We start from the raw sequence: 12,705 nt of genomic DNA, 5'->3' as shown, positions 1-12,705 counted from the left end.
GGGGGGGGGGGGGAGGGGGCAGGACCCCCCCCACGCCGGTACCTGAGGACGCGACACGCGCGGATCCCGCCACCGCCCGCAGCGCGCTCATTGGGGCCGGGCAGCGCCCGCCCCGCCCCCCCGCTTCCGCGTCACGTGGCCCGGCTGGCCAATGGGCGCGCAGCTCCCGGAGCGCGGGGGTGGCGGGAAGGGCGGCGCGGGGGGTCCGGTCGCTCAGAGACGCGTGAAATGTTGAATGGGGCGGTGGGCGGCCGAAGACACGTTACAGGGTGAACTCAATCCTAGGACCTTCATTCACATAACTGTTAATTGTTGAATCCAGTGACAATGACTATTAAATGTTGAATCCAGCGATAGGGCATTCATTCAAATGCATATTAAAGGTTGAATCCCGTTACAATAACTATTAAATGTTGAATCTGACGATAGGGCGTTCATTCATATACATATTAAAGGTTGAATCCAGTGACAATAACTATTACATGTTGAATCCGATGATATACGGCATTTATTCAAATAACTGTTAATTGTTGAAACCAGTGACAATAACTATTACATGTTGAATTTGATGATAGGACGTTTATTCAAATCACTATTTAAGGTTGAATCCTGTGACAATAGCTATTAAATGTTGAATCTGACGATAGGACATTCATTCAAATACATATTAAATATTGAATCTGATGATAGGACGTTCAAATAAATATTAAAGGTTGAATCCTGTGACAATACTTATTAAATGTTGAATCTGACGATACGGCATTCATTCAAATTACTGTTAATTGCTGAATCCAGTGACAATAACTATTAAATGTTGAATCTGACGATAGGACGTTCATTCAAATACATATTAAATATTGAATCTGATGATAGGACGTTCAAATAAATATTAAAGGTTGAATCCTGTGACAATACTTATTAAATGTTGAATCTGACGATACGGCATTCATTCAAATTACTGTTAATTGCTGAATCCAGTGACAATAACTATTAAATGTTGAATTTGATGATAGGACGTTCATTCTAATAACTATTAAAGGTTGAATCCTGTGACAATAACTATTACATGTTGAATCCGGTGACAGGGCATTCGTTCGGAGACATACGAGAGGTTGACTCCGAGGTATGCGGGAGGAGGCCAGCGGGTTTTTTAGAAATGTAGTAGTCATGCGCGTTTGCCTTCCCGAGGTCAAGTCTAATCCATCGTGGGATGAAACGTCCCGGAATAGGTTCGCGCAGAGTCAGCGACCCTAATCTGCCTCCACTGTGCAGCTGCACCGGGGTGGATAATACGTATCCTTCCAGCCTTGCTTTTCCATGAAGCCCGTTCCCCGTTACGGTGGACGCTCAAACTAAAAATGCACCGCTGAGCCGTTCCCCTGGCGAAGCCTTTTCCGCTGGGATCCTACACGCCCGTTGTCCCACCCCGAGGACCTGCGAAGTAGCCAAATGAACACTTAGCCCTGGTGCAGTCAAGACACGTCACCGGTCACGTTGCGCGGGGAGAGGCCTGTTCAGACACGAGTCAAAACCCTGGTGAATCCACCTTGAATTAAACCCGTCTGTTGTAGCCTTTGAGGGTGCAATTGTGTGCACGCCCACCAGAAAGACCAGCTGTTGAAATGCGCGCATCCTTTTTTAAGCGTCATATCCTGTAACATATTTTACAAAGGGCCACAGAGCAGCTGGAAAAGGTTTGCAATGCAGTCTTGCCCTGCCTCAATCCTTAGTACATAGGAGTAGGGTAGTTTGTGGCAGGTAACGTGGTGGCTTACCCTAAACAGCCTGTCTTGTGCTCCAGGTCTCAGCAATCATATGTGTAGGATGGTTTGAATAGGGATGATTCTGGCTGTATGACTTCTGGAGGTCCCTTTCAGCCCTGCTTCTCTATGATGGTGGGCCAGAGGCACTACAAGCTCAGTGGGCGCATCTACATGTGCACCTGACTGTGCACTTCCTACTACTCAGTCATTTAGGACTTGCTTTAGCAAATCCTAAATGACTGCACAGTAACCGCCATGTCACAGACCCAGCAGTTACATGGGTCATTTCCAACCCTACTGCGCAGTAGCAACGAGCAACGCAGCGTCTCATGTAGATACGCCCAGTGTTGACTAAGTCAGCCCCAGGTCAGGGCTTTGTGTTAAAAGCTGTAGCTCTCTTTGATTCAAATTTGTGACATGTAGACCCTCACACCCCGGTGATCAAAAGAAAACGAGGGAAGGTGAGTAGACCTGCTTTCCATCATTTTGTTGCACAATGCACAGGCAGCCCCAGATTTAGTTGCACAACAAATGTCTTATGTGCTGTCTTATAGGGATAAGTAAATATCGTCTCATATGCAGCGTTAAGCATTTTTATGGTAATTGGCAAGGCTCATTGTAATTCTTCAGATTTTTATTAATCCACTGTGTCAAGTGTTGGCCTCCAAAAGAGGTCATGCAGTCCCTGCTAAGTCAATAATGCCATCAGACATGCTGACCTAGCAAATTCATAAAACAAAACCTTATGTCTCTGTTTCCTTTTATGAAGCCAATGAAATTTCCTGGTTTTAAATCATGGGAAAAGTCAGTTTATTCTCCCTAACTGCACAGCCCCACCTGTGTTCATGAACATCCTGGCTGAAATCCTTACCCCACTCGAGTCAGTAGGAATTTGGGTTGTCATGTCTGCTTCGAGAAATAAAATCCTGTTCCCACTAAATTTGATAGTAAAACTCCCCCTGATTTCAGTGGTTCAGGTTCTCTGAGCAGACATGGAGGAATAGGAGAGACAATGGATTGGCTGGCATAGTCACTGATTCCACTTTTTAGGTCTGCCCCTGTGTAACATCCTGCAGCACACACCAAAAAAAAGAAACAAGAACCTTGCCTCTGACGTGTCTTGGGCCTAAACTAAATTATGTTTGCAACGGGTAGGTGTAACCAGGTCTTCCATGCAAGATAAAAAACAACTGAGCACATGTATAGAAGACATAGCTGAAACAGCAGAAGACTGCCCAAAATAAAATAGTATGCAAGGCCGGAGCAGGAGTTAGCAATGTGCCCAAAAGGGGTTCCACTCTAATCACAGATAGTGGGATTGACTTCAGTTGAATAGTGTCTCTGGCTAGTGTGCAACAGGGAAACAATGAGAAATGGGACAGAAAGCCCAAAAGACAGCAGAACAAGTGCGGGGAGCATGGTCCTGGAAAAAAGAAAGCACTTTTGGATGAGAAGCTGTTAAATTGGATCAGACCTGAAATCTTTATTTCCTGCTGTGTTCAAGGAAATCACGTTGTACCATCTTTGTAAATTAAGTGTTATTGAAGACATACCTGGCTCCATCCTGAATGTCTCCTAACTGAAACAAACAGGAAGAAACTTAATTTTGGCTCAATAGGATGGGAAAAATCCTGACTCCGGTATTTCTTCCCTTGGTATTTGGACTGAGTCAAAGGGAGGCTGTGCTATAGTATTGCAGTTACTAGCTCTGCATTAAAAATCTGTTAACAGTTTGAGGCCATGTGCCACATACACACATCCTTCTTAAGCAGATAACTAGTGCTGTTCTTCATACTTTGGCCCTTTGCAAACAGAACTCTACACTGGTTTGGAGCTTGTGTCCAGTGCTATCACTTCCCCCTTTCTTTCTTGCACAACAGATGGTTGAGAAAAATAAACCACACCTATCCTGCTTCTGCAAAATGTGCCTGTGCAAGGGGAAACCTACAGTTATCGTAGTCCAGTCATGACAAAGAGCACATGCCATAATGTGAATTATACACAGTATAATTTCCCTGGTTACCACAGACATGATGGGGTGTATTTTTGCCTCAATACTTTGGGAAAGGAATGTACACATCAAGTTATGGGAGTAAATTCCTCTTTATTATCATTCCAGTTGCGTCAAACATATGGTAGGTGCTTTACAGACAATAAAAGACAAACTCTGGACTCAAAAAGATTAAAATCCCAGATAAGATTAAAATAGAAAGTGGGATTTTTATTTATCCCAAGCTGTTGCCTCTCAGCATATGGTTGCATTGTAAATTTTGCAAGAGGGGGGCTGTATTTCTTAACAGAAACCTGACTGGATACCCTTTGTGCTACTTCTATAATATGTGTTAACATTACTAGATGTGATATGGCTGAACATTGCATGTTTTATTTCCTTTACAACGGAAGAGAAGGATTTATAGACCTTCTAGAGCAAGTGTATTTTACATGAAGGCAAATGTATCAAAGTCTGGGAGGAAGGATCTTAGAAACCATAGTGATGAGCCTGATATAAAAGCATTGAGAGATTGTCAAATTAGATTCTCTAATAGTGAGAAAGAGTTAGCTAAACATAGCAGGACTGAGGGAGGGATTTGAAGGAGAAGGAGATTGCTTGGCACACGGGACCAGGAAGACTGTTCCTGGCAGAGGTGACAGTAGAAAAATAGGCATCACCTACAGGGCTGGACTCGCAGCTTCCCTGTTTGCCATTTCACCCTGTACTGAACAGATGTAAATTTCTACCACCCACATAGCACAGAATAATTCTGCCGTTTCCTGTCCACTGCGGCATCACACTGCAGAAGTATAAATGACCACACAGAGAACAAGGCAGAAGCGAATCTGCTTTAATAGGAGAGGCACCCATTTAGGCCAGCAGTAAATAATACATCCCATCATATTTAACCCAGAGCTACTCACTTGGATACAAATGTACATGAGATCATTTCATAATGATGAAGCTAAATACCCTTCTGTTTCCTTGTAGCTTCTGTGTACCCGATCCCCTGGAGCTCTCTCTTTTTTATCAGGAAATCAGGCAACATGTTACTGAGACCCCTGTACTATGAGGTGAGACAGTATTTCTCAGGAAAGTCAAGACTGGTGTCAAATACATCAAGTAGGACATACTACCCACAGCACAGACAGAAGTTACAGAAGATGCTGTGTTTTGAAACATCTTCATCTAACACCTCATGCAATGAGGATTCAGATTTTCACCAGATTGGCCATTTTTGAAGCTGTGTGGCTGTGCACTTGTGTTTGGTCATGGCTATAGGCCGCTTTCTGTGGCCAGATTGGGCAAAAATTGTCACTTCTGTCTGTGCCCCCAGCGTATATCCCAGAGGGCTCAATGGAACAGGAGAGGAATGACCAGTGGTACAAAGAAACAGTCAAGACAGAGTACCAGGCTAAGCAGGCAGCCCACTACAAAGATGGGGAGGACTGAGGTCACTGTGCACAGACAAGCAGGTCTAATATCCAACCATCACTTCTCCAAAGCCACGGAAAAATCAGCATTCCTAACTACATTGGGATATAGGTCATAAGAGGTATATACAGCCTCAGGACAGTGGTGGAGATGAAACCGAACGTAAATACGGGGTAATGTAGGCAGCAGGCACCCCTGAACATGGAGAGCTTTGCTAATTGACTAGAGGCCTAGGACTGTGTTATGCAACTTCAGATTGAAACAAAAACCAATAGAATTGTATTGGAATGCCTTAAAACCAGCCTCTCTGCTAGGAGGTAAGCAGAGGTATACAAATTAAGTTCTGAAATTGAGGAGCACTCAGTTCACAAAAGTTATGGAGGGGTGCCTTGAGTCCAAAAAGGTTGAGATCCACTGCCTTAGATGCTGCTACTCATTATTTACTACAAAGAAAGATCTTTTATCTTCACTCTGCCTTTCAAAACCAGGTGCATACTATATTCGGGGGCTTGCAGTATGCAAGAAAATATGGTATCAGTACAGAGGGTCAACAGACAACACTCAACAGGACAGAAGCAAATCCCCTATCAAAAGCTGCTCTAACCAATGCCAGCTAGAAATAGGTTTTCAAGAATCACGATTGAGGGGAAGCTCAAGCAATGTTCCAGCCACAACTCTTGCCTGCTTTGCACCACTGGAAAATTCCTCCCATCTCACTGAGGGAATTCATTTGGTAAGATATGGCCAGTGTCCTCCAGCCTCAGCATCACAAAATGGAATAGAGAGCACAATGAAGCCTGTGATTTTTATTCATGACTGTAGCCGAAGTCAGTGCTATCAGTGTTTAATAAACAGTCCTTTCAATCAAGAAAGTTGGTGCTAGTCTGGATTAGAATTGAGGAGGAATATAATTAAAATACACTGTCTTTTTTTAAACAGAAGTGGTTTTTTTCCAAATGTAGTTAGTGGTATAGATAGCTATGAAACCTTTCTGCCTGCTGTTCTCATAGCACTAAACCTTACATTCTAAGCATGTAAAATACAACAGCTATTTTTTTCCCACATGGCATGTCACAGGAGACACACGCACGCGCGCGCACACACACACACACACACACACACACACACACACACACACAAGTGCATGCATGTGCACACACACAAACATGCGCTGTTCACTTGTACAGACTTTTGTTCCTTCTTGTTTTGCTGTTCTCCTAGTGTAAAACTAAAGTACTCTAATGCAATCAACAGAATCTATTTGATCTATGCATGGAGAAGCATAAAAACAACTACACTACATAGGTTATTTGGATCTCTGACTTCCAGGCTTCATAGAACATTAAAGAGTAAATTGAAATAGGAAAGGTCAGAGGTAGATAAAATAATTGTTTTTCTGGCCTCTTAGAAGTTTATGGCAGTTTGATTTCCTCATCCATTTCCTCATTGCTACAGACAACAGAAAATCAGTATAGTGGAAGAGACTTCAACAGAAAATAATCTTGCAGTTGCAGATAAAGCTTGGACTGGAACAGGTAATTTGTAAGAGGAAGATTGTCACTGGCCTCTCACCTCTTGTGAGGTACAGAATTTCAGAATCCAGATGTAAGAATCTTGCATTTACCAATTAGCAAAGTCAAGCAATAGCCTGACAATTGGTAGGGCCTGTTCTACAATCCTTAAGACTAGGGACAGACATTACACATAAACCTGTTTAAGTGATCAGAAACTGGTTTAAACCTGTAACAGAGCAGATGTTCAGTTCACATAAACCAGTTTAAAAATGGCTAAAACTGGTTTGAGATACTACATTCAACCAGGTTTATCAGACTTAACTGATTTGGGTCAAACTGGTTTATGCAATGTCTGTCCCAGACCCCTTGCTGGTTTAAGTTAAATCAGACTCCCCCAGCATCCTGGCATGCTCTCTGGGCTGGGCAGGGCTCTCTGCTCCCTGGCTGGAGCTCAGAAGAGACTGCAGGCATCTGCCTGGCTTCCTGCTGCTCCCCGCCTCTCCTCTCACCACTCCCTGCTAAGCAGGGATTTCCCCCGTCCCCTCTGCCTTACACAGACACCTCTCAGCATTAGCTAGCGACCACATGCTGGCTACGGTCCGTGCTGTGGGAAACCGGTTCTTTCCTTGGAAAAGCTGTTTAAGAAGAACTTGAACTAATGGAGAGAGGCTTTGCTTTCTGATGGGGTGATAAACACTGAGTTAGGGGTGATAAACACTGTTATTAACTACCTTCTGAGCTGCTGGGGGTGGGGGGGAAGGAAGGGACCCCTTAATCAAAGTGTCCTGCCGGGGCCTGGCCACGCTCCCCCTCAGTTCAGCATTGTGGAAGGAAAGGGAGGGCTACTTTAGCACCCCCTGGTTTCTAGCCTGAGCCACTGCAGGCATGTACCTGCATTTTTTCAGTCCAGAGGGGATGTCTGTTCAGTTACAAACTGATTCAGCCTAGGCAGGTTAGACTAACCTGCAAAGGTTGAATCAATTCAGGCTCAGGCTTTTTGAATGTCTGTCCCTAGCCTAAATGAGCTATCTTCACTCACTCTATGGAAACTCACCCTGACTTCCATCATGTGTTTGATTCTGCTCACACTGAAACCAGTCACTGTTTTGCTAGTATTTCTATGCAAGCAGGACCTACTTCGATAAAACTCCCAAACAAAACAGAGAGGTTTGTCTTATATAATAGTTGAGCAGATACCATTAAGAATTTGGCTCATGGAGTTGAATGGCACTGCCCCATGACTAAAGGTTGCAGGACAGAGATTTGACCCAGTTTAGAGAATGTTATATACAAACAAATCTTATCTGTGTCATTTATTCAGAACTGTTGCCACATCATGGAACCCAAATTCCATTATTGACATATGTCTCAGTTAAGTAACTGGCTGTGATAGCAATCAGGTTTCTTACATTAAGTGACCATTATTTCAGAAAAAAGCCTTGTCAATGCAAAATACATTAAGAAGTTTAAAAATATCTGTCTCTGCCTGCAGTAAGCTGATTACATTGATTTACTCTCCTACAACCCAGAGCAAGTCAAATGATCTTCTAGAAATATAAAAACATAGCTTATATTTATGCAATTAAATCTCTATATTCAGTTCTAATATCATAATTGATATAAATGTTGGTTTCTCTCTTTAATGTTAGATTCCGATAATGCAAAAATTATTGCAAATATGTTGTGGCATCAGAATGTTCTATACAATTTAACCAGCAACATTTTTACAATAGAGTTGACTTGCTTTTGTGTATTCACACATCATTACTATACCTTCTAGAGTTACTGTAAAGTCACCTAAATTCACAGATAAAGCATATAAGTAGTAAAAGGTAGAAGCAAGCTTTAGCTTTCACTGCTCCTGCAATGCTGCCCCTATGGACTTGATCCTAGAAGAAATCAGTCAACATAGAGTTAGTCAGTACTCAAATGGGAAACCTGTCCTGAAAACAGAGGTGCTACAGGAAGTAAGTGTTCCAGTGAGGTTTCAAGAAAGCACTGTATTGTCAACAAGGCTGACTTTTTTTGGATGAGCCACGGATCCATGGTCCAGAATGCTTGTGGTCATTAAATATCCCCTGGCACTTAACAAAAGTATAAGTATTAATCCATGTGTCTCATGTAAGTTCCACTTTGTAGAGTTATATTTTGCCTTCCCTACTGCTTCTGTAAGTTCACTTTGGTACAGATTCTTCCCATCACCAGCCGGTGCAATGTTGCTGTGCAGTTACTCAGCTTCTGCATATCACTCCAATGGCGGCAGTCTTTCAGTAATGGGTAAACTGGTACCTGTATGTAGAGCTGTTCAACTCATGAGTAGTTTACAGAGAGGCCCATAGGGCTGGAAAGTGCTATATATAGAGGTAATATCAACATAACATGATTTCTATTCATTCTTAATTGCTCCTATGATCAGAGAAGTATTGGAGAAATATCTTCTATGATAATCTGGGTTTCAGAACTTCTCTTTACACTAGGGACACTCTTTACACTTGTATCTGCCAACAAGGCTGCTCAGTGCTCCTATATTAGTATTCTTCCCGCATAGAAGCAACATGCTTCTCTTGATATATCCTGCAAACACCTCTTCATAGTAAATGAACACAGGTATAAAGCTTAGGACTGATGAGAAAGAAAAGCAATTTCAAAAAAATGAGTGTCACTTAGAATCATAAGAAAATTAGGGTTGAAAGGGACCTCAGGAGGTCATGTAGTCCAACCCCCTGCTCAAAGCAGGACTGATTATCCCACCCAGGGCTTTGTCTATGCAGGTCCTAAAAATGTCTAAGGATAGCGATTCCACAACCTTTCTAGGTAGCCTCTTCTAGTGCTTTACTACCCTCCTAGTAAGAAAGATTTTCCTAATTTCTAACCTAAATTTGAGCTCATTGCTCCTTGTTTTGTCATGTGCCACCACTGAGAACAGTCCAGCTCCATCCTCTTCAGACCCACCCTGAAGGGAGTTGAAGGCTGCTATTAACTCTCCTCTCAGCCTTCTCCTCTCCAGACTTCTTCTCTCAGCCCAGTTCCCCCAGATTCTCCTCAGAAGTCATGTCCCCCACCCCCAAACCATTTTCATTCCCCTTCACTTGGCTCTCTTCAATTTCTCTACATCCTTTCTATAGTAGGGATCCCAAAACTGGAGACAGGACTCCAGATGTGGCCTCACCAATGACAAATACAGCGTAAGAATCTCTTCTCTCGATCTGCAGATAATGCTTCTACTTTGGACAGTCCATGTACTCCTCTAAGCCATGAACACAAGAACAGGTGAATGTATGACAAGCCAAGCTTGTCCAACTGAACCAAAGCTGTGAACACATGGTGCAGTCCCTAAGCACAGTTTAGCTCGTGATGAATCAAGGACTTTCTTATAACTGCTTTTCAATGCAGACCTAACTCGTTTCTCATGCTTTTGAATGCACAGCCTGCTCATTTGTATGCAGCTGCCATAGCGCAGTTGGCTCCAAGTTTATGCCTTGAGCTTCTCTGTTCATGTGTCCATAGCCCTAGTGTCCTTTGCTTCTCAATCAACTATGGCCTATAGTTAAAGACCTGTCAGGAGGGGATAAAATTAACTTTTCATTGCCACCCCAACTGCTAGAAGCTAATGATGTCATTAGTATATTGGTTGCACTCCTCCTGCATGTACTGGGCTCATTCAGCCAATTTAACTCAGCCTATTAACGAACACTTCAGTCCCTGAGGACCCAAAATATAGATCTTTCAAGTGCCATGCATTATTGCTAGTTTACTCCTCTGATGTATGATCTTCCCCTCTATTGGGATGACATAAAAAGTCCAGGGTCATATTCCTTTAAGAAAAGCATGAAATCAATTATTGCACTTCTGTGCAACAGCCTTCAAGTAGCCTGGGAATGGCCATAAAAATTAATTTGAGGACAGCAGTCGCAGTAGGCTCACAGCTCTATGCCTGTGTCTCCTTAGACCAGAACTTTAATGACTGCATGATGTGTAGGCATTTTATTTTTGCACAACTGTTAAAAAGAAAACCTTAAAGCATAAAATACTACATCCAAATAATATCCAAGCAAGAGCAATTAACAAAAGGCATAAAATTCTGAGTCAAGACTTTAAATTATACTACCAACGACTAGGATGTGGGCTTGTATTGGACACAATGTTCACCATGGTAATTGAGCCCTGAAGAAGAAAAGAGATGTTGACACTGGCTAATACTTCTGTATTTTTTTTAATTTAAGAGGGATCTCTGTTTGATTTACTGAGCTAGTAGGTTTCCTTAGGAAACCAATTTATATCTGAAATTAACTGGAAGAAAATTATGTTGGCAAGTTATTTCAAAAGACACTTCAGGGATTTACATACTTTGCAAAACTCAGAGTTATATTAACAACTTATAAGGAGACTAGGTCCAGACCCTGGGCCCTTGTGATTGGGCTTACCTCACTTATATGTATGGTATAGAGCCCACTCTTCAGCTGGCATAATTCAGTATATCCCTATTAATTTCAGTAGAACTGCACTAATCCACAGCAACAGAGGACTTGGATTTATATATTTAGAACATTCCTCCCCCCTCCACAACAAAGAAATACCAGCAATCCTATTTTTTCCTGATATTTGTTGCCTAACGAAAATTGTTTCTGCAGCATCAATAGACACCTGCCTTGGCATATTCTTGTCCTCTCCCTTCCCTTCTTGGGTTCTGGAAGCATTTTCAGATCTAAATTTAAAGTTAAAATAATCTAAAATCCAATTTCATTGCATGGGCTGCTGAAGTAACTCTAGATTTACACCGGACTAATTTAGATCAAAATCTGAGATAAGCATGCTAAAAACTGCCAATACAATCGTTTAAGGAAGTTAGGCCTAGATGGGAAAAAAAGTCCATGATATGTCTGAACCTGCTACGAGGTTTGCGAACTCAGATTTCACTTTAATCATACAGTCACCTTTGTATAACTTTAGGATTTTGTTTACTAGTTAACTTTACGCAACCTTTTAAGAGACTATAAATCAAAATTTGACACTTCTAATTGTACATTGCTTAAATCTATTCAGGTATGAAATTTATCCTCAAACTGGATTTTATAAAGAATAATGCTGGTACCTTTGGCTTCACTTTTCTGATCAGACTTTTAATACCAGAACCCTGATATAGCTGAACAACCTCAGATAGCGACAAGTTATCCCCTTCAGAGCACAGAACAAGGCCTCACCCTTGAAATATGTTACTCTAGTCATTTAATAACAGGGTAACAACCAAGTGGCAGTATGCATGAGTCCATCCTTCCACTGCTTTGCAGCTTTTGTGGTCATTCAGACCCAAGTGGGTACCAGAATGCAAAATGGTACCAGATCAAAACTGTCCTTTGTACAGGTGCAAATGACCCTGGAAAATGCAAGGCAGCAGAGAAGCAGGTGCAGTGTAGTCTTGAAGGTCTATGGGTCTGATGCAAAGGGCATTAATGTTGGTGAGAATTTTGGGGGGGAGAAGAAACAAATGTGACCCAGAAGCGGCTAATTAATATGCAGCATCCGCATGCCTCCATATCTGTGAGCGTGCTGGATCTGCAATCAGGTTTACTTGCTATTGTCTGTTCACACCTGATTCTTACTCACTGTTACCTGCTGACAATCAGATTAGCATTACTTGTTTTTTGGTTGTTTGTTTGTTTTTTAAGGAGTAAAAATGTAATTGCTCCAAAGCAGAATGATCTGGGGACCTGGATGACTCAGTGAGGAGAAACTTGAGATTTTCAGTGACAAGACAAAAATATCTGAATCTGGCATGGGTCAGTAGTAACCAAAAATCATCATCCCTGGATGTCTGGGGTTATATCACAAATGAAGTGTTGATCTCAGACCACTTCCCATAGGAATAAAAATCCACATCACAGAAGACCACCACATCTGCCACTATTTGAGTGCCCCAGAATAAAAGGCTGTGGCTGAATGGAGAAAGGAAAGTGAGCCCCTCTCTAGACACGGTTTCTTTCAGGCATGCGTACAAGCTGTA

The 12,705-nt window shown here is 42.3% G+C and overlaps 1 protein-coding gene across 2 annotated transcripts in view; it reads right to left on the bottom strand.

The window, feature by feature from the left end:
• Window positions 1-12,705, bottom strand: part of RALB (RAS like proto-oncogene B) — a 63,410-nt gene that overhangs the window by 31,333 nt on the left and 19,372 nt on the right. Inside the window, exon 1 of one of the 2 annotated variants that reach the window (XM_006028031.2) lies at window positions 43-123. The exons of the other annotated variant lie outside the window; for it this stretch is intronic. The gene's annotated coding sequence lies outside the window, so the exon portion shown is untranslated. Of the gene's footprint in view, window positions 1-42; window positions 124-12,705 lie in introns of those variants that run through there. 2 annotated transcript variants of the gene reach the window in all.

Source organism: Alligator sinensis, unplaced genomic scaffold (genome assembly GCF_000455745.1).
Source record: "Alligator sinensis unplaced genomic scaffold, ASM45574v1 scaffold1133_1, whole genome shotgun sequence".
Taxonomy (NCBI): domain Eukaryota; kingdom Metazoa; phylum Chordata; order Crocodylia; family Alligatoridae; genus Alligator; species Alligator sinensis.
Note: the sequence above shows the minus strand (reverse complement) of the source record. Positions and strands in the feature narration are given on the sequence as shown.